At 37.8% G+C, this 21,576-nt stretch overlaps 1 protein-coding gene across 8 annotated transcripts in view; it reads left to right on the forward strand.

Moving 5' to 3' along the window:
* The window catches only part of R3HCC1L (R3H domain and coiled-coil containing 1 like), a 102,854-nt gene that overhangs the window by 54,368 nt on the left and 26,910 nt on the right, over positions 1 to 21,576 (forward strand). The window lies entirely within an intron of this gene.

A 21,576-nucleotide genomic window follows, 5' to 3' on the forward strand; every position in this document is an offset into this window, starting at 1 on the left:
ACTAGGTGAAACACTATGAAATTATAGAATTTAGTACTGTAAAGAACCTTAGAGATTCTCAGGTCTTGGCTCTTCATTATACCAGTGAGGAAACTGAGGCCCTGAGAAATTATATTTCACAAGATGAAATAGGTACTAAGTAGTAGAATGTGGATTTGAAGCCAGGTCCTATGATTCTAAATCCAGGACCCTTTTGGATAATTAGCCTCATAGGAAATATATTATAAATGGGAAATACTTTACCAGGCTGCCAGAATTCAGACTATGAAAGCTTAAAATAAGTATTTATAGAGACCTCAGGGTATATAATATATGTCTTGGTGATAAATGTTAAATAAACAATGCAATTAACATAATTAACACTAAAAAAAAACTTGGGGAAATTCATAACAATGATCCTTCCAGTATGAGGACAGTAAACAGATTGATCTTTGGGAAGTTAATGCTGTTGAACCTGAAGTACTAGGTTGTATCATTGCTGACTTTACAATTTTTATCCTGGGTGATAACTGAAGTACATTATACCCATGATGAATGTAGCACTGCAAATTCCTGCTATAATAATGTTCCTGCAAAGTAATATTGATTGGGTGATGCTATGAGGGGTTATCCCTCTATTGATCCCTCTCCCCCCACAAGAAATGTATAATATTGTGTTAGGCGCTGTGAATTGAGCTTATATTTATAAAACATAAAGAAGACACTTCAACTATCCTCTAAGAGTTTACTCTCTAAAGTAAGGGAGATATACTAAAAAAAAAAATCATAGGATTAATGCTTATACATTGTATGTATAACATACAACTGAATAATGAAGTATCACTGTGTTGGGTGCTTAGTGTAAGTTATCGCCTCATACAGCTGGTTAGAAAATGCTTCATGTACAGGCTAACTTAGAAGGATATAGAGAGAAATTAGATGACTAGGAAAAGGTTGTTTAGGAGAAAACTAGCTTAAGAGGAAGCTTTAAATTGTAAAAGAACTGCTTGACTTGGGTGGAGAGCAAACATGTATAAGGTATTAATAAAGTCATTTGGTTCACTTCTTAGCTAACATCAATTCAGTTCAACTGAAAAACATTTACTAACTGCTTATTATGTGCAGAGAACTGTGCTAAGTACTGAGAGTGATAATAGTTTAGATATGACATAGTCTCTAGTCTAGTAGGGGGATGTGTATCGTACACTACAAATAACTAATAAAAAATAGTACATCATGAGTGCATGAGCAAAATACAGTGTGAGGTCCAAGGGAGAAAGACCTCACTAGCTGCGGTTTAAGAAAGAATCAAGGAAGGCTTCCCATAGGACATATAGCATTTGGATTCTAAAGAATGGATGGGTGGCAATTCAGCAGGTAGAGGCAGGGGGGATAAGGTAAAGTATTCCAGAAATAGGCAACAGTATACCTTAACAAAGGTATGGAGGACTGGAACATAGCATGCATTGTAGAGAGTATTGTAAAGAGATTGACTAGCTTTTGGAGGATCTTAAATGCAAGGCTAAAGAGTTTGAACTCTACTTGGTAGGCAGTAGGAAGCAACCATTGAAAGTTTTTGGTCAGACTCTACCTGAACCGGCTTCTACAAAAGGAAGATTAGTCTGACAGCAGTATGAATAGTGGATTGGCATGGAGAGAGTGGTGGTAGGAAGACTTAAGGCAAGTACATGTGGGTAAGGATGAGGCCTACCCTAGAATTATGGAAATGGAAAAGAAGGGTAAATCCCCACCCCATCCCCCTGCCCCTTGGTCTCAGCTAATTGTATAGTGTGTTGGACACTTGCAGGTGATGGTAATATAGAAATTTATATAGAATGCATATTCTTAAGAATTAACTTTCTAGATTAAGTAATATCACATAAAAATTATAGGATTAATGCTTGTATGCTGTATATGTAACATATAACTGAATTATGAAGTGCCACTGTGTTGGGTGCTTAGTGTAAGGTATCACCTCTTGTATCTGGTTAGAAAATGCTTCATGTAGGAGAAAGCATTTTCAAGTTAACTTAGAATGAAAATAGATTATGGAAGTCAAATTAACAGAAACTAACTGAAAATATGAGAGCCTGGGGAACCGTGTGAATTGTGATACCACTGATAAAAGTCAAGTTTTGAGAGGAAAATAAGATGCTAATAGAACTTCCAAGTAGAGAGGAAGAACTCTCTTTTAACAGTACATTTGGCACCCAAGGAAGAAGTCAGTGATAGAGGTTTGGGAGTCTTCTACATATACGTGATAGTTGAAGCCATGGGGTTGCCAAGAGAGACAATATAGAGAAAAAAGATCAAGGACAAAATATGAAGCAACACTTAGCTGGAAGAGGAAGTACCAGCACAGAAGAGTGAAGGAGCAGCTAAACAGGTGGATGGAGAACCAAGAGTGCCCAGTGTCTTAGAAGACATAGAAGGAGAGAATATCCAGAAAGAGGATTGAACATCAGTGCTAAGTGCTGCGGAAAGGTTGCTGACCATGAGAATTGAAATATTTGTGCATCCACATGAGTGTTGTTCCCTTCAAGGTAACAATCATAGGAAACTATACAATTATTCTAATTGTGCTGCCATTGTTGAAAACATTTTTGGAACTCCTCTTTTAGCAAAGGTCAAAACCTTTTGTATTGCCTCGCAGGAAATCTTCATCCCTTGAGGATGAATTTGACTTTTTTGCTAACAGCTAAATGACATTCTGTACCAATTGTGAATAAAGAGGATGATCAAGCTGGCTTCCATTGCTTTTGTTTTTTTAACTGTAATTATGAAATAATGGTACAGATTTTTGTCTGTGCATGAGATTTAGAAGTTGATTCTAAAGGCCAATAACTTAGTAACCAATACCTATGAGTTTGAGGTCTCAGACCCATAATGGCCTGACCTCATGTAGGATGTGGAAACAGATGCCAACTGGCAGCCTTGTCACTCACTATCCAATCCCCGATCATAGATCCAAGAAGGATTGTGAAAGGAACCTGCAGCCAGGGGTGGATATCACTGGAATCTCAGTTCCAGCCTCTAGCCCAATCTGAAGCTTGTAGAGGATCAACCATGATGGGAATCCCAGACTGGAAGGGAGTCTACAGGTCTGTCACTCCTCACCAGCTAGCTTATACTGATTGAATCCAGCTGCAGTTCACTGTTGCTGTGACCCAAACCCAGGTCAGGAACTTGTGGACCTCAGATCAGGGAGGCAGTGATCAGACTATGCCCTGAATCAGACCACTTTGGGTACACTAAAAGCTGCCCCTTGAAAGTCTAAAATAACAAGTCATAATCCCTGAAAAAAGAGCACCTTCCCTTGAGAAGTCTTCAAAGCCTAGTCCTAACATCAAGTCTAGAGTCCAGAAATGGGCTAGAACAAGAAACAAACAAAAAAGGAATCTCATCCTCAAAGACTATTATGTTGATAGTGATGCTCAAGACACAAATCCAGGAAAAAAGACTCCAAAACATCTACAAGCAAAACCTTAAAGAAGAATACAGTTGAATTTGTGCCCCAATTCAGCTAGAATTCTTAGAAGAGATAAGTAAATGAGAGTACTAGATGAAAAAATTGGAAAAGAAATGAGAGTTATGGGAGGAATAATTGATCTTAAAGATTATGTTATTGATCCTCACAGTGAGATCAACATTATCCATATCCTTTTGGTATTAATGATAAAGGAGATTCATATTCTTTCTTAAAAGGTCTCAATTCTATGTCTAAGCTTGTCAGCAAAAAAATTTCCTATTGATATACTTAGTTTCTCTAGCTATTATACTATGCTTATGAGGTCACAAATGTTTCTGGAGGAGATCTCAATGGAAAGTATACCCTCATCCCATTAACTGGTGAGTTCTGACATCTGTTGAATTAATATACATTTCATTGAAATGAGTATATTTTTAGTTCCCATGGGATTTTTGGTTAAAGAAGCATTGCTAGTGTTTATTGAAATAGTGACTTTAAGTGCTTCCTGTGTGCCAGGCACTGTGCTTAGTGATAGGAATACAAAGAAAGACAAAAGACAGACCCTTTTCTGAAGAAGCTTCCAGTCAAATGGGGCACAAAAAACTACATACAATGTATGCAGAGTGTCCCAAAAGTCCTGGTGCTTTTTTTTTTTTTTTAAACTTTTAAAGCTTAGAACTGCACTAAGACTTTTAGGACACCTTATATACAGGATAAATTGGAAATATTCAGCAGAGGGAAGACACTTGCATTAATTCATAGCATTGACATTGGATTTATAACAGACCCGCACATTCAAGGAACATGTTTTTGTTTTACGTTTTTTAAGGGGTAGCCGGAAAGTAAAGCTTTCTCAGATGATGATGTGAGTTGTAGAAATCTTTGAAAGCCAGAAGAGGAGGAGGAGGAGGACGAGCAATAGTGATAATAGTAATAAGTTAACACTTAGATCATTTGAAGTTTACAGATTTACAGGTTTACAGTTATATTCTCTCACTCAATCCTCCCAACAACCCTGAACCTAGGTATGATTATCCTTACTTTTCAGATGAAACTGAGACTGGTAAATGCTAAGGGACTCGCCCAGGGTCACATAGTAAGTAGCTACTGACAGGAGAACATTGAGGGAAAAAAAAACATTGCCTAAATTACCTACAAATGTCACCTACAATCCACCTAATGTATCCTGTTCTGTCACACTCTATTACTCTACAAGTCATTCTCATTCTCTTGGCCCCATAGGACTAGGGTCTAGTTCATTAAGTCCTAATGTAGGCATCTCCCAAAATATAGAAATCCATTTAACTGAGTTCTGCATTTGTAGAATTCTTAAATTGAGGTGAAGAAAAAGCACTTTGAATGATTTCCCAATTTAGTGAGTTAACTAATAACTTAGAACTTTTTCTTCAGTTGCTCTCCTCATCATCCTCTTCCATAGTTTGTGAGTCATGGTCTTCATGGTCTTATTGTCATCCTATCCTTCTACTTCCATGGGCCACCATTGTACCATTCTTGCTGCTGCTACCAAGTGCCACTTGGAAAGTGACAATGTGGAATGAGGGAAATAGGAAGGTTTACTGAGAGTCAAGGAATAGGGATTTTAAGAGGTTGGGAACAAGCTCAGAGGTAGTTGTTGGAGTCTGTGGATTGAGCCCCAAGCAGTGCTCTAGTCTTTGCAGTAGTAAGTAGCAGGACAGAGACAGCTATAGGCATTAGGGTCTAAAATTACAAGAACTACAGTCCTGAATGTGCCTCCCATTTTTTAATGTAAATCTTTGGAAAAGAATCTCACTAAAAAGCTACCCCGCAGAAAACAACCCTTCTCTTTTAAAAAAAGGTTTTTAACATTGACATGTTCTATTTTCGCATTACAAACATTTCCAGATTACCCCCACTCTATGATAGTTCTGTTGTGACAGAGTAAAACAATTCCGCAAAATTAACCATACAGTGATTCTACTGAAGGTGCAAGCAGCATTGAACGTCTGCTGTGTACCCTTCTGTCTCTTTAAGTGTTCTTAAAATGAACAGAAAGATACTTTCTCATCCCACTGAAAAAAGAGAAAAAAACTAATTCGTTGGAACAAATATGCATAGTCAAGCAAAACAGGTTTCCTCGGTGGCTGTATACAGAAATATATCTTCCTCATTTTGCACCTTGAATCCATCCCCTATAGGTCAGGGGGCAAATAGTATGTCCTATCATCAGGACTCTAGAATCATTGATGATCATTGTATTGATCATGGTTCTTATAGCTTTTAAAGTTGTTTGTCTTTTGTAGTATTGTTATTGTAGAAATTGTTCTGCTTCTGCTCAGTTCATTATCAGTTTATAAAAGTTTTCAAGATTATTCTTTTTTATAATATGGATGTTATAATATAAATTGTTCCTCTAGTTCTGCATATTTAACTTGGCATCAGTTCACATAAATCTTACCAGGTCTCTTTCCTCATTTCTGACAACATATTTCCATTGCATTTATATACCATAAATTACTCAACCCTTCCTCAACTGATGGGCAGTCCTTTAGTTTCCAGTGTTTTGCCATGACAAAAAGAGCTGCTTATAAATATTTTGTTCATATAAGACATTTTCCTTTTTCTTTGATCTCTTTTGAATATATCTGGATCAAAGGGTCAAAGGTCACTGTTTAGTAACTTTTCATACATAATTCCTAATTGCTTTCCAGAATGGTTGTACCTATTCATAGGTACACCAATTGTTCTTCAATGCCTTTTTTCCCCGCAGCCCTTCCAATATTTATCATAAAGCTAAGATTTAATTAGGGGGAAAATCTTCACAGAAAGTTTCTCTGATTTACATCTTCTTTCCAAGATATATAAGGTTTAAATTTGTAACAATAAGAACCAGTCCTCAGTTGATAAATGCCTAGGGTTATGAGCAGGCAGTTTTCAAGGGAAGAAACCTATAGGCTTTCCATAGCCATATAAAAAAAATGCTTTAAGTTGCTACTTATTAGAGAAATGCAAATTAAAGTAATTCTGAGATTTCACCTCAAATCTGTCATATTGGCAAAGATGACAAAAAAAAATGAAAATGACCCTTCTGTTTGAGAAGGGATATCTAGACTTCTCTGAACATCTCATTACCAAAGTTATAGATGTTGCAGAAATGGAAAAAGAAATAATTGCTTAAGGCTTTCCCTTTTTTAACCTCCTTGTGGGTGTTGTATTTTTTAAGCATTCATATTAATTTCTTCCTGGATTAGACACTTTGCTCCATTTAATAAAACCATTCTACTCAAACATTTCATAGGTCAGGCTTTTTCTCAGCCCCTAGTCATGCAAGATTTTTTTTATCTGTTCCAGTCCATCTTAACACATCTCTAATTCATTTTTGTTGTAAAATTGTCTGAATTAGCATTTTTTATTGACCGCCTTAGTGGGGATTTATAGACTTTCATCTTCCAGCCATGGTATATTCTGATGCAGTTACTTGGAGCACCAGGAAAGGAGTCTGATTGAATTATATACGCTATTTAAGGCACTGTAGTCCACTCCATCAGAGTATGATGATTAGATATCCAGGTCATCCATAGATAAGGAACATTAGGGAGATTTGTTAGATTAACATTAACAAATTGCACTCTTGTTTTTATGAGGTGACATCTTCAAAATAAAAATACTCTTCCAAAATTCCCATGATGTTCCTTGCCTAACAGTTTTCTTTGAAATCAGAACAGAAGTCCTTTTTACCCAGCATATTTGCTTCCATTTTAAATAAAGAAATTAAACAAGTTCACATCACTGAACTGGCATAGTGTAAAGAGCATTGTACTAGGAATCAAGATGTATATTGTAATCTTGACTTTGCCACCAACTAGCTAAGTGGTTTTGAATAAATCAGCTTGTGTGTACTTCATTTTCTTCATAGGTAATATGGACTGGCTTATCTCTAATATCTCTTCCAGCATTGATATTCTGTGTTCCTAAGAATTCTGTATTCCTGTTACAAAAACCTCCCATTCAGGCATTCCTAAATGAGGTTTTTTATGTTTCTGATTTGGCTTACTGTGGAAGACCAGGGATGAAGATATTTGTATGGTAGTTGAGGTTCAAGATTAACAGGAAAAGGAAGATTACAGAAAATTTATTTATTGAGGAAACATTTGGTTCAGTTAAGAATAGCTTTTTGGTGGTGGTTTGGTCATCCCACATGCTTCTGGTCTGTAGGTCCCAAGCCTCAGGGTGCCTGTGATACTCCTCACAGTAGATGGACCATACCATGCTTGCTAATCCAAACTCTGTACCCAAACAATGATGATTCATTTTTACTAAATGTGGTAGAATATACAGATTAGGACTGATTTCCTACATGTGGAAATTGAAGTCGATAATATGAGGCTGAAATATTGCTTTTAATGAAATTTATTCTTTGGCAGACCAGAAGAGAGGAATAATGATAAAATCAGGTTAAGCAAAAAAGAACCAAAGTATTTCTACCAATTTAAAGATCTCCTGGAGTTACCAAAATCCTCTAAAAATGTAAATGCCCCCTAGGGAGGGTTGTACCTCTGTATTCCTTAATATGAATTTCTTTAGTCAGAAGTAAAAATAGAAGGCCAGGGGTATTTTGTTTTGGCAAAGCAGACCTGTGTAAGCCAGATTTGAAGTGTTATGGTCTGTTTTGCCTGTTGTGGTATACATTTTATTTTTTCTTTTTTTTAATTGTAATTTTTTTTTCATTTTGAACATTCCTTTTTAAAAATATTTTGAATTCTAAATTCTCACCTCCTCTCTATTCAATCCCCCCACACACTGAGAATGCAGATAATGTGATTTCAGTTATAACACATGAAGTCATACAAAAATATTTCCATGTTAGCCATGTAGGAAAAAAAAAATCCAAAATGAAAAAAAGCAAGAAATATAAAGAAAGTGAAAAATCTCCTTCAATCTACACTCATTGTTGATAAGCCCCTCTGTACTTAGCTAGGATAATCCTCAGAAATCAGGCACAGTCTGTCTCTAAGTTTGTATGTGAAATCTTTCTGGTGTGGTGCAACCTACCAGAGATCACACTCATTGTATTAGTCTTTGAGAACTCAGGGTTGCTTTCATTCCACAATGAGTCATTAAAGAAGGACTTTGTGGATAAAACCGACATGTACTTAACAGCCATAAACAGTATTTTATGTATTTGAAGATAGATTTGTAGGACAGGGCTTCATTTTTCCTAATGGAGAAAACTTTAATTTGTACTCAGAGTTCATTAGATCTCTTTGGAGGGGAATAGCATTTTTCTGAATCCTTTGGAATTGTTGTAGATTATTTATATTGATCAGAATAGCTAAGTCTTTCACATTTGATCATCATTACAATATTATTCTTACTGTGTATGATATTCTCCTGGTTCTTGCTCACTTCACTTTGCCTCAGTTCATATAGGGGTTCCCAGGTTTTTCTGAAACCATCCTCCTTGTCATTTCTTATAGCACAATAGTATTCCATCACAATCACATACTACGTCTTGTTCAGCCATTCCCCAACTGATAGACATCCCTTCAATTTCCAATAAATATTTTTGTACATATAGGTCTTTTTCCTTTTTCTTTTATCTCTTTAGGATATAGACCTAGTAGTGGTATTACTGAGTCATAGGTTATGCACTTTTTTTTAGCCCTTTGCCCTTATTTGCAGTTTGTTTCCCAGAATGATTGAACCAGTTAACAACTCTACTACCAGTTCATGTATCATCTTCCCATATAGGATAAGAAGTTTAACCTTATTGAGTCCCTTATGATTTCTCTTTCATGTTTACCTTTTTATGCTTCTCTTGAGTCTGATGTTTGAATGTCACATTTTTTAATTCAGCGCTGGTCTTTTCTTCAGGAATGTTTGGAAGCTTTCTGTTTCATTAAATATCCATTTTCACCCCTGAAGAATTGTCCCCAGGTTTTTTCTGGGTGGCTTACTCTTCGTTGTAATCCTAGCTCCTTTGCCTTCTGGAACATCCTATTATAAGCCCTCTACTCTTTTAACGTGGAAGCTGCTAAATCTTGTGTGATCCTGACTGGCTCCACAATATTTGAATAGTTTCTTTCTGGCTGCTTGATATATTGTCTCCTTGACCTGGGAACCCAGGAATTTGGCTATAATATTTCTTGGAGTTTCATTTTGAGATATCTTTCAAGAGGTGATCAGTGGATTCTTTTAATTTCTATTTCATCCTCTGAATCTAAGATAGCGGGTAAGTTTTCCTTGATAATTTCTTGAAAGATGATGTTTTAGGCTCTTTCTTTGATCATGGCTTTCAACTAGTTGAGTAATTCTTAAATGATCTCTTCTTAATCCATTTTCTAGGTCAGTTGTTTTTCCAATGTGATATTCACAATTTTTTCTATTTTTTTCATTCTTTTGAATTTGTTTGATTATTTCTTGATATTTCATGGAGTTATTCACTCCCACTTGTCCAATTCTAATTTTTAAGGAATTATTTTCTTCACTGAGCTTTTAGTTCTTTTCTTCAGGGAATGTTTGTACCTCTTTTTCCATTTGACCAACTCTACTTTTTTAAGGAGTTTTTTACTTTGGTGAATTTTTGTGCCTCTTTTTCCATTTGGTAAATTCTGTTTTTTAAGGTATTATTTTCTGCTGTAGGTTTTTTTTTTTTTGCTTGTTTTGCCTTTACAAATCTGTTGTCTTTTCATAATTTTCTTGCTTTACTTTCATTTTTTTTTCAATTTTTTCTCTTTTCACTTTCCTTAGTTTTTTCTAAGAATTCTTGTTGGGCTTTTGTCCAGTTTGAAATTTTTTTTTTCTTTTGAGGCTTTGCTTGTAGCTTTTCACATTGCCTTTTTCTGAGTTTGTGTCTTGGTTTTCTCTACTACCATAATAGCTTTTTATGGTCAAGTTCTTTTTTTGTTTTTGTTTGCTCATTTTCCCAGCCTCTTTAGTGACTTTGACCTTTATGTTAAAGTTGGGTTCTGCTTACCTGGAGGTGGGGAGGCATTGTCCCAAGGCTACAGGCTTTTTTGTGATATTTTCAGAGCTAGTTCTGGGGGTTTGGAAGTTTTGGGGGCTACCAAGGCGGTATGACATGGGGAGAAATGTGGAACTATGATCACTGTTCTCCTGGTCTGTGCTCTGGTCTTTACCTAGCAAGGTCTCCTGCTCCCCTGTAGCCACAAGTGCTCTTCTCTGCCTTGGAACTGTGACCCAGAACTGCATATGGACAACAGAGTTGCCAGTAGCTCCAGGTTCTGCACCCAGGGAAAGCAAAGGATCCCCTGTAATGTCTTTCTGACCAGTTGTCTAACTCCCTTATCATCTTTGGGTTGAGAGCTCCAAAAGCTGCTGATGCTGTCGCCACTACTGTCTTGGCTACTTCTAAGGCCCAGTGCTGGTGCTCCTGCCCTGCTCCTGGGCCTGTGGCCACCCCAATGTTACAGACCTCTTCTGTGAACCTCCTGAGTTGTCTTAGGGTGGAAAAACATCTCACTCCATCCTTTGTTGGTTCTGCTACTCCAGAATTTCATTTGATTTGAGGCATTGTTTTAAAGTTGTTTGGTGGGGAATGTTGGGGAGAATTTGGATAGGTTGCTAACTCTGCTCTGTCGTGATGGATAGCACATTTTTAAAAGAATATTGTCAAACTAAAAAGCATCTCGAGGAAGATGGCCGGAATCGTGAGAGATTAGGGTATTTTTAACCAGTAGAAGAGAAGGCTTAATGAAAAGAGCAATGACTGGAGTCAGGACCAGAATTCAGAATTCCATCTCTGATACTTCTTTCCTGAGTCACATCAGGCCAGTCTCTTAGCCTCCTTGAGACTCAGTTTCCTCATTGTAAAATGAAAGGGTGGTACTCATTAACCTCTGGTCTCTTCCCACCAATCTAATCTTATTTCCTTTATTGATAGGGTTAGTCAAGTAGTACAACAGAGGTATGCTATATAAAGTACATTTTATTTTTGAAATATGTTTTATTCTGAACTTAAACACCAAAAAAGAGCATTTCCATACACACAGCAGAACATAAAAAGGGTTCTATATGAAACTGAATCTCCAGTTTACACAGCTTGTTTTATTTTTTTAAGTATATAATAAATTCTGCATATTACTTTAAAGACTCTCCTGCTTATCAGTGTTTCCTTCAAAACTTCCTTCTATTCTTTTATGTGCATTTTTAAAGTCAAAACAATTTCTTTTACATCATGTATCATGAATTTAGACCCCAAAATTATTACTGTCAGTTTTAGTTTCTTTATTTTAAGAAATTTTCTTGAGTTTTCCTTTTTTAATGTGTTGGTACTGGTTTTTTCTCATGATTCACAGTAACCAAAGCAACTTGAGTTTATGGGCAGAAGAAGAGGAAAAGTAGTGCCAATAATTTTTTAAAATCAGACATCTTTTTTTTTTAAATTTGTTTGTTTTCAGTTTTCAGCAATCACTTCCATGAGTCTTAAATTTTCTCCCCCTCCCTTCCCGAGATGGCATGCAATGTTATATGGTTTCTACACATACATTCTTATTAAACACATTTTCACATTAGTCATGTTGCATAGAAGAACTAAGGTAAGTGGGAGAAACCATGAGAAAAAGCAAACCAAACCAAAACATAACACAAGAAAAAATAGTCTGCTTCATTCTGCATTCCAATTCGATATTTCTTTCTCTAATGTGGATGGCATTTTGCCTCAAGAGTCCTTTGGGAATGTTTTAGGTCCTTGCATTGCTGTGAAGGGCTAAGTCTATCAGTCTTCACACACTGTGGCTGTTACTGTGTGCAATGTTCTCCTGGTTCTGCTCATTTCACTCAGCATCAGTTTATATAAGTCCTTCCAGGCCTCTTCAAAGTCCCCTTGTTCATCATTTCTTATAGCACAGTAGTTTCCATTACATTCATATACCACAACTTGTTCAGCCATTCCCCAGTTGATGGGTATCCCCTTGATTTCCAGTTCTTGGCCATCACAAAGAGAGCTGCTGTAAATATTTTTGTACATGTGGGCCCTTTTCCCATTTTTATTATCTCTCTGGAATACAGTCCTAGAAGCAGTATTGCTGGGTCAAAGTGTATGCATGTTTTTGTATGCCTTTGGGCATAGTTGCAAATTGTTCTCCAGAATGGTTGGATCAGCTCACAACTCCACCAGCAATGAATTAGTGTTCCAATTCACCCACATCTTCTCCAGCATTTATCATTTTCCTGTTTTGTCATGTTAACCAATCTGATAGGTGTGATGTGGTATCTCAAGAGTTGTTTTGATTTGCATCTATAATCAATAGTGATTTAGAGCACTTTTTCATATGATCATAGATAGCTTTAATTTCTTCCTCTGAAAACTGCCTGTTCATATTCTTTGACCATTTATCAATTGGGGAATGACTTGTATTCTTGTACATTTGACTCAGTTCTCTATGTATTTTAGAAATGAGGCCTTTATCACAGACACTAGTTGCAAAAATTCTTTCTCAGTTTTCTGCTTCCCGCCTAATCTTGGTTGCATTGTGTTTGTGCAAAAACTTTTCAATTTAATGTAATCAAATTTATCCATTTTGTACTTCATAATGTTCTCTGTCTCTTGTTTGATCATAAATTTCTCCATTCTCCATAAATCTGACAAATACACTATTCCTTGCTCCCCTAATTTGTTTATAGTATCAGTCTTTATACCTAGATTGTATACCCATTTGGACTTTATTCTGGTGTACGATGTCAGTCATTGGTCTGTGCCCAATTTCTGCCACATTGTTACCCAGTTTTCCCAGCAGTTTTTGTCAAAAGTCAGACATCTTCTAAAGTGGTTTTTCTCAAACACAGCACAAATCAGATTCTTGATAAGGCATGAGTTTAGGGAAGGTAACTGTCCTCCCACTCATTGAATTCAGAGTGCACATTCTTCACATCTTTCAGGTGGAAGGCACTACATCAGGGGCTGCAAGAGAAAGCCTTCAGAAAGGTTAGTAGAGTCAGAGAGGTAAGATAGAGAGACGGATGTTGTTTAAAACTCCACAAATGATCATAGAAATTTGGAGGGCATCTAAGAATTCTGTAAGATGTAGGGGAAAAAAAAGAAATGGTTTTTGATGTTATTGGAACATGACCATTAGAATTAATCAGGAGACCTTAGTAGTGAGTTTGAGCTAACAGAAAAATAAAAAAATACCTGAAGAAAAGTATAGATAGGAATAGAATTAAGACTAAACTCACTCTTGATCTGTTCCAACCTGTCCCCTAGGTGTACAAATGTTTAACAAATCATTCATTTCTTTTTTAGCACTTCTCTGACAAGACATTTCTTTTAAAAATAAATTGGATATTTCTGTTTTTAAATCATCTACATTTCTCAGTTTCTCCCCCCTTAGAACCATCTCTTAGAACAAAGACATTTTTTAAAGTTCAGCAAAACCACCCCAGTTAAAGAAAGGAGGAGAGAGAGGTGATGTGTTTCACTCAGTTAAGCTGTCCTGTGCAGATCTCACCCATCCTTAAAAAAAAAAGTTCACTCGATTCTCCCATCCCCTCTGGCTGTCATCTTGGATCTCCCTGGCTTTCACAGCTAAATCCTGTGGAAAAAAGCTATGTGTCTGTACTTGTTGCCTCTTAGTTTTTCTTGTAACTACTGTGCCCATGCACTGCCTAGCAAAACACGGGATAAATAGCATGCAACTTGTCCTCATTTGATGTAGAAACTGAAACATCAGCTTGGAGCTGATGCCCATATTGGCAGTTAGGGGGAAGGAGCTCCTTCTTGCCATTTGGTAGCTTCCTATTTGAACTAGTCCTGCTAACTGCTGGGTGCTAAAAGTGCTGTTGCTTCTGTTTATGCTCTCCAAATTTGGCTTCCTAACTGTGATCAATAGTATGTAGCACATGAACTGAGGAAGTAATCCCAACTCTACTTGTACCAAAGAGTTGGGTTTCCAGAGCCTTACTACTTGGTCCACTCAGGGCCTTCTCCAAGAGTTGTCTTTGCTAGGGTTGTAGTATTTCATAAGTCCCCAACAGTGTCCTTCCCAGTGATTGTCAATTGATAATCAAGTAGTCAGCCAGACTCAATTAGTTTTTAGAAAAAGAATTTTTACTTGGGTGGTATAATTGAGATACACATTCCCCCAAAAGTCTGTAGCATGCTACTACTAATACATGCTGATGTCAAGGAAAAGTGGCTTCTAGCTTAGAGAGCACATGTGGCAAAGGGGAACTCACAGGTCCTGGAAGTTGTTTTTCTGGAGTCTCAAAGATATACCTCTTGAGTATATTCTGGTAAATGTTTATTAATAGGGTCTTCAAGGGGGAAAATGTTGCCATGAGCCATTTGTGAGTTTAATCTGCATTGTCTACATTTTCTCCATTACTTTCTTAAGTTTGTACAGTCAACAAAACAGTGTCAAACTTTGATTTGTAGCATTTGGAATTTCCAAAGTGTAAATGCTTACAGTGAAAATTTGCTCTGAGGAACTAATGAGATAATATTTATAAAGCATTTAGCACAGTCCATGGCTTAATAAATACTTGTTCTTTCTCATTCACCATATCTAGTCAGTTGCTGAATCTTATCAGTTCTTTAGCATCTCTTAAATCTGTCTGACCTCCATGCAGAGGCGTGTGTCACAGGTGCTTAATTAATGCTTCTTCCCTTTAGTTCCCTCATAATACAAATAATTATTGTAGAAGCTGCCAAATCTCATTATCCTGACTGACTTCACAGTACTTGAATTGTTTCTTTCTGGTTGCTTGTAGTATTTTCTTCTTGACCTGAGAGCTCTGGAATATTCCTGGGAGTTTTCATTTTGGGATCTCTTTCAGGAGGTGATCAACGGATTCTTTAAATTTCTATTTTACCTCCTTATTCTAGAATATCAGGGCAGTTTTCCTTGATAATTCCTTGAAAGATGATGGCAAGGCTTTTTATTTTGATTGTGTCTTTCAGACAATCCAATAATCTTTAAATTATCTCTTCTGGATCTATTTTCCAGGTCAGTTTGCTTTTTTGCAGTGAGGTATTTCACATTGTCTTCTATTTTTTCATTCTTTTGTTTCTGTTTTATTGTTTCTTGATTTCTCATAAAGTCATTAGCTTCTGTTTGCTCAATTCTGATTTTTAAGGAATTATTTTCTTCAGTGAGCTTTGGTGCCTCCTTTTTCATTTGGCCAGTTTTACTTTTTAAGGAGTTTTTTGCTTTGGTAAATTTTTGTGCCTCTTTTTCCATTTGGTCTAATCTGTTTTTTGAGGTTTAATTTTCTTCAGCATTATTTGTGTCTCCTTTTATAACCTTTTGACTCTTTTTTTCATGATTTTCTGGCATCACTCTCATTTCTCTTCCCAATTGTTTCTCTACCTATCTTACTTGATTTTCAAAATCCTTTTGAGCTCTGCTATGGTCTGAGACCAATTCATATTTTTCTTGGAGGCTTTGTATTTAGAAGCTTTGACTTTGCTATCTTCGTCTGAGTGTGTGTTTTGATCTTCCTCGTCACCATAGTAACTTTCTATGGTCAGAATTTTTTCTGTTATTTGTTCATTTTCCCAGCCTGTTTCTTGACTTTTAATACTTTGTTAAAGTAGGGCTCTGCTTCCAGGGTGGAGAGTGCATTGTCCCAAGTTTCAGGGGTTTTGTGCCACTGTTTTGAAAGATCTAGGGACCTATAAGTTTTCAGTTCTTCCAAGGTGGTATGATCTAAGGAGATGTGTTTACTACTCTCATGGCCTATGACCTGGTCTGTGAGTGACTGCAAGCACTCTTTTCGGCTCTGGAGGGTCCTCACTCCACTGCAACCACAAGCTCTGCTATGCTAGTGATCCTCCTTGCCCTGGTACTGCCACCCAGGACTGTGACCTGGATCTGAGTATGGTCAAAAGCAACACTCCTTCCTCAGTACTAGCAAAAGGACCCCTGTAATCTTCTGACCAGTTGTTTGACCCCTTTACCATCTGTGGGCTGAGAGCTCTTGGAAGCAGCTGCCACTGATTCAGTCACTCCCAAGGCCTGCTCCTGGTTTGCTGGGGTCTGGTCTGTGCCTGCTCTGGACTTTGCTCCTCTCTCACCCAGGTGCAACAGACCTTTCCTGCTGGCTTTCGAAGTTGTCTGTGGTTGAAAAATTATTTCACCCTGTTTTTTTGTGGATTATACTGCATCAGGAATTATTTTATGGCATTATTTAAAGGTGTTCAGAAGGGTTTGGGGGAGATCTCTGGTGAGTTACTGCCTTTTCTCCGCCATCCTGGTGCCTCTTGCCTGTTGCAATAGCTTTTCAATCAATCTCCCTGCATCCAGTCTTTCCCTTCTCCAGGCTTTCCTCCACATTGCTATTCCTAAAGTTAAGATTTCACAGAAATACTTCCCTGCTTAAGAAGCTTCATAGAAGTTCACACTTCAGGATGAAATGCAGAGTCCTTGCTTTGACCTCTAAAGGCCATCACAGTCTAGCAACAGCCTGTTCTCCAGGCTGATTACATCTTGTTCTTCACGTGTATGCACACACTCTGTACTTAAGCCAGACTGACTTATATGCAATTTCTTGTGTCCAGCACTCCATCACCTCCTTTAGTTTGGTTTCAACTGACCCCTATGTTTAGAATGCTCTCCCTCCTTACCTCTACCTTAGGAGACCCCTCCCTTCCTTTCCTGCTCAGCTCAAGGGCAACTCCCTTCCAAAGAACCCTTGATTCCCCCAGCTGTTAGTGTCACCCGGTAACTTTGTTTTTATTTTGCAAAGAACCTTGAGGGCAGAGACTGGCTAAATTCAGTATGTGCAATCCCCAGCACCTAACAATTTCTGGCACATAGTAGGTACTTAATAAATACTTGTGGAGGAGTAGAATCAGCATCTCTGAGTTGGGTTTTCCTCTCTGCTGCTCCAGCCATGCAAATTAATAATAGCAGCAAATAACATTTATACGATACCGCAGCCCCATGTACCCCAAGGAGCTTCTAAAGTGATCCAGGTCAATAAGTTAACCAGCTGCTGGTTCTGCCATTACTGCCAGCATTGCCACCTGTTGTCTCACTATTTATTTGCATCATAAGGCCATTTGGGGCAGCTAGGTGGTGCAGTGGCTAGAGCACTGGGCTTAGAAACAAAGAGACTCATTTTGATGAGTGTGTGACCCAGGGCAAGTCAACCCTGTTTGCCTTAATTCCTCATGAGTAAAAAAAAAAAAAAAAAAAAAAAAATGAGCTGGAGAAGGAAATGGCAGATCACTCCAGTATCCCTTGCCAGATAAACTTCTGATGCGGGTCACAGAGAGTTGAACTAGACTGAACCAACTGAACAACAAAAACAAATGTCGTCTGCCTGGGATTTTGAGGAAAGCATTGGGTTGGGAGTCAGTCAGTTAGCATTTATTAAAGCTCCCACTGTGTTCCAGACACCATGCCAAAGGCTAGAACTTTTGTTACAACCCTCTTGCACTGTAAAGTCAGTCTCTCCAGGGCTTTTTTCCTTATCTCTACAATGTGGATAATATTTCTTCCATGTCCTCTTCACAGAAGTGTTTTTATGATCAAATAAGATAGTACCATAGCATTTTACAAAGTATGAAACTTATGTGAATGTTAGTATTATTTGACTTGGGGACTGAATAGAACTGATCATCCAAGAATTCTGTTCCTCATGTGTGTTTTTCTTTTTATGACTCAAAACCAAATCACACTTTTTTTTAAGCCAATAAAAATAACCATCCAGGCATCTCTTTCGGTTCTTGGAGCTCAGCAGTAAGTCAGTCAAAGCAGGTGAGATATCCTGAATTTGTTTTTAAGGCTGGACTCTTAGGCCATAAAAATGCTAAACTGCGTTATTTGGAAGTTAATTGAGCTCTGATTCTATGACTTTGTGGGAATTATTCATTTTTTTAAAAATTCTAATTTATTTATTTCTTTTTAGTTTTCAGCATTCATTTCCACAAGATTTTGAGTTCCAAATTTTCTCCCCCTCTCTCCCCTCCACCCACCCCAAGACAGCATACATTCTGATTACTCCCTCCCCTAATCTGTCCTCCCTTCTATCACACCCCTTCCTTCCCTTATCCCCATCCCCTCTATTTTCTTGAAGGACAAGATAGATTTCTATACCCCATTGCCTGTATATCTCATTTCCCAGTTACATGTAAAAACAATTTTAACATTCATTTTTAAAACCTTGAGTTCCAACTTCTCTCCCTTCCTCCCTCCCCACCCATCCCCACTAAGAAGGCTAGCAATTCGGTATATGTTATACATGTGTAGTTATGCAAAAGACTTCCATAAAAGTCATGTTGTGGAAGACTATATTTCTCTCCATCCTATCCTGCCCCCATTTATTCTGTTCTCTCTTTTGACCCTATCCTTCCTCAAAAGTGTTTACTTCTAATTATGCCCTCTTCCCATTTACCCTCCCTTCTATCATCCCTGCACCCTCCACTTATCCCTTTCTCCCCTACTTTCCTGTAGTGTAAGATAGAGTTTCATAGCAAATTGAGTATACATGATATTCTTTCCTTAAGCCAAATGTGATGAGAGTAGGGTTCACTTTTTCCCCTCTTACCTCCCCTCTCTTCCCTTCCATTGAAAAAGCTTTTTCTTGAGCCTCTTTGATGTGAGAAATAATTTTCCCCATTCTATTTTCCCCTTTCTCCTCCCAATATATTCCTCTCACTCCTTAATTTTATTTTTTTAGATATCATCCCTTCCTCTTCAACTGACCCTGTGCCTTCTGTCTGTATGTGTATAATCCCTTCAACTACCCTAGTACTGAGAAAAGTCTCAAGAGTTATAGATATTATCTTTCCATATAGGAATATAAACAAGTTCAGCTTTAATCCCTTATGGTTTCTCTTTCCTGTTTACCTTTTCATACTTCTCATGATTATTGTGTTTGAAAATTAAATTTTCTATTCAGCTCTGTTCTTTTCATAAAGAATGCTTGAAAGTCCTCCATTTCATCCATTTTTTTCCCCTGAAGTATTATACTCAGTTAGTTTTGATCCTAATTCCTTTGACTTCTAGAATATCGTATTCTAAGCCCTTCGATCCCTTAATGTAGAAGCTGGTAGATCTTGTGTTATCCTGATTGTATTTCCACGATACTCGAATTGTTTCTTTCTGGATGCTTGCAATATTTTCTCCTTGACCTGGGAGCTCTGGAATTTGGCTACAATGTTCCTAGGAGTTTTCCTTTTAGAATCTCTTTCAGGAGGCAACCAGTGAATTCTTTCAATATTTATTTTACCCTCTGGTTCTAGAATATCAGGTCAGTTTTCCTTGATAGTTTCTTGAAAGATGATGTCTAGGCTCTTTTTTTGATCATGGACTTCAGGTGGTTCCATAATTTTTAGGTTGACTCTCCTGGATATGTTTTTTCAGGTAAGTTGTTTTTCCAGTGAGATGTTTCACATTGTCTGCTATTTTTTCATTACTCTGGTTTTGTTTTATAATTTCTTGATTTTTCATAAAGTCATTAGCTTCCATCTGCGCCATTCTAATCTTTAAGGAATTATTTTCTTTAGTGAGTTTTTGAACCTCCTTTTCCATCTGGCCAATTCTGCTTTTTAGGGCATTCTTCTCTTCATTGACTTTTTGGATCTCTTTTTGTCATTTGGGTTAATCTATTTTTTACAGTGTTATTTTCTTCAGCATTTTTTTGGATCTCCTGTAGCAAGCAGTTGACCTGTGTTTCATGATTTTCTTGCATCACTTTCATTTCTCTTCCCAATTTCTGCTCTACTTATCTTACTTGATTTTCAAAATCCTTTTTGAGTCCTTCCATGACCTGAGACCAATTCATATTTTTCTTGGAGGCTTTGGATGGAGGAGCTTTGACTTCATTGTCTTCTGTTTGCATGTTTTGGTCTTCCCTGTCACCAAAGTAAAGATTTTATAGTCTGATTCTTTTTCTGGTTTTTGCTCATTTCCCCAGCCATTTACTTAAGTTTTGAGCTTTTTGTCAAGGTAGATCTCTGCTTCCAGAGGGGGTAGGGGATATACTGTCAGCCGCTTGATTCTTCCACAGTAGAGCTCCAGAAACGGTTGCTATCTCTGTCCCTGCTGCTGCTATGGCTACAGTGGGTTCCTCCACCCCCTTCCCCCACTGGTGCCCTGGGGCTGGGGTCAGACAACTCCACACTCCCACACTGGTCCCATAGGCTTTTTCCATTGACCTTCCAGTTTGTCCTTGGTGTTTTGGGGTTCTGAATTCTGGAAACTGCCACCTGTGTGAGAGATTCAGTCTCCATAAGGCCTGCCCAGGTCCTATCTGAGGGCATGGCCCACGTTGGATTGTCCCCTCTCCCCTGTGTGGTGCAATAGACACTTCCTGGACCTTCCAGGCTGTCTTGGGCAAGAGATTTGCTTCACTCCATCATTCTTTGGGTTGTGTAGCTCCAGAATTTGTTTAGAGCGATTTTTTACAGGTATTTTGCTGGACTTGGGGGCAGCTCTTTAGAAAGTGCGTGCTGTTATTCCACCATCTTGGCTCCACCCCCTGTGGGTATTGTTTGCTGAAAGCTTAGATTTAACTCAGTGTTTTATGAACAGCAGGAATAGCTACTGGTACACTCCTCAGTGTATGCTCATGAGCCAGAACTCAGATGTTCATTCATACTGGTTCACAGGCTGTTGAATTCCCCTGTCTCTTCTGTCAGTCTCTCACTCTACCTCCTCCCCGAAATATTTCTCTTGATTATGTCAGATTGGTCTGACATAATCAAAAGTACATATGAAAAGAGTCTTTTCTGATGCATCTGGTCTCTTCCTTCTCAAAAATATCAGAGCATGTTGTGCCTTTCTTAAGCGCATATCCACCAAGTTCTGTTTTGTATTACAGGATATTTATGTACATGTCTGCTCTCTCCAACTATATCTTCTTGAGGCTAAGGATGATGCCTTATTGAACTTCCAATTCCTTCTGTTCCTGACAAGGTATAATGCAAAGCAGGCACTTTATATTTGTTCAAGAAAGTTATAAATTGAATGGGAAAACCCTGTTGACTCAAGAAAGTGAACTGCAAGTTACATTGTTAGATCACCTAGCAAAGGAGCAGAAGAAGGGAAACTATTGTAGATTTCCTAGCTGGTTTGCTGTTGCCTTTGCACCTTTTTAAAGATTTTGAGGATTCTGTAGAGCAGTAGTGTCAAACTCAAACAAAAAGCAATCCCTATAGACTGCGTAGTGACTTAGAAAAC

Source organism: Notamacropus eugenii, chromosome 1 (assembly GCF_028372415.1).
Source record: "Notamacropus eugenii isolate mMacEug1 chromosome 1, mMacEug1.pri_v2, whole genome shotgun sequence".
In the NCBI taxonomy this organism is placed as follows: domain Eukaryota; kingdom Metazoa; phylum Chordata; class Mammalia; order Diprotodontia; family Macropodidae; genus Notamacropus; species Notamacropus eugenii.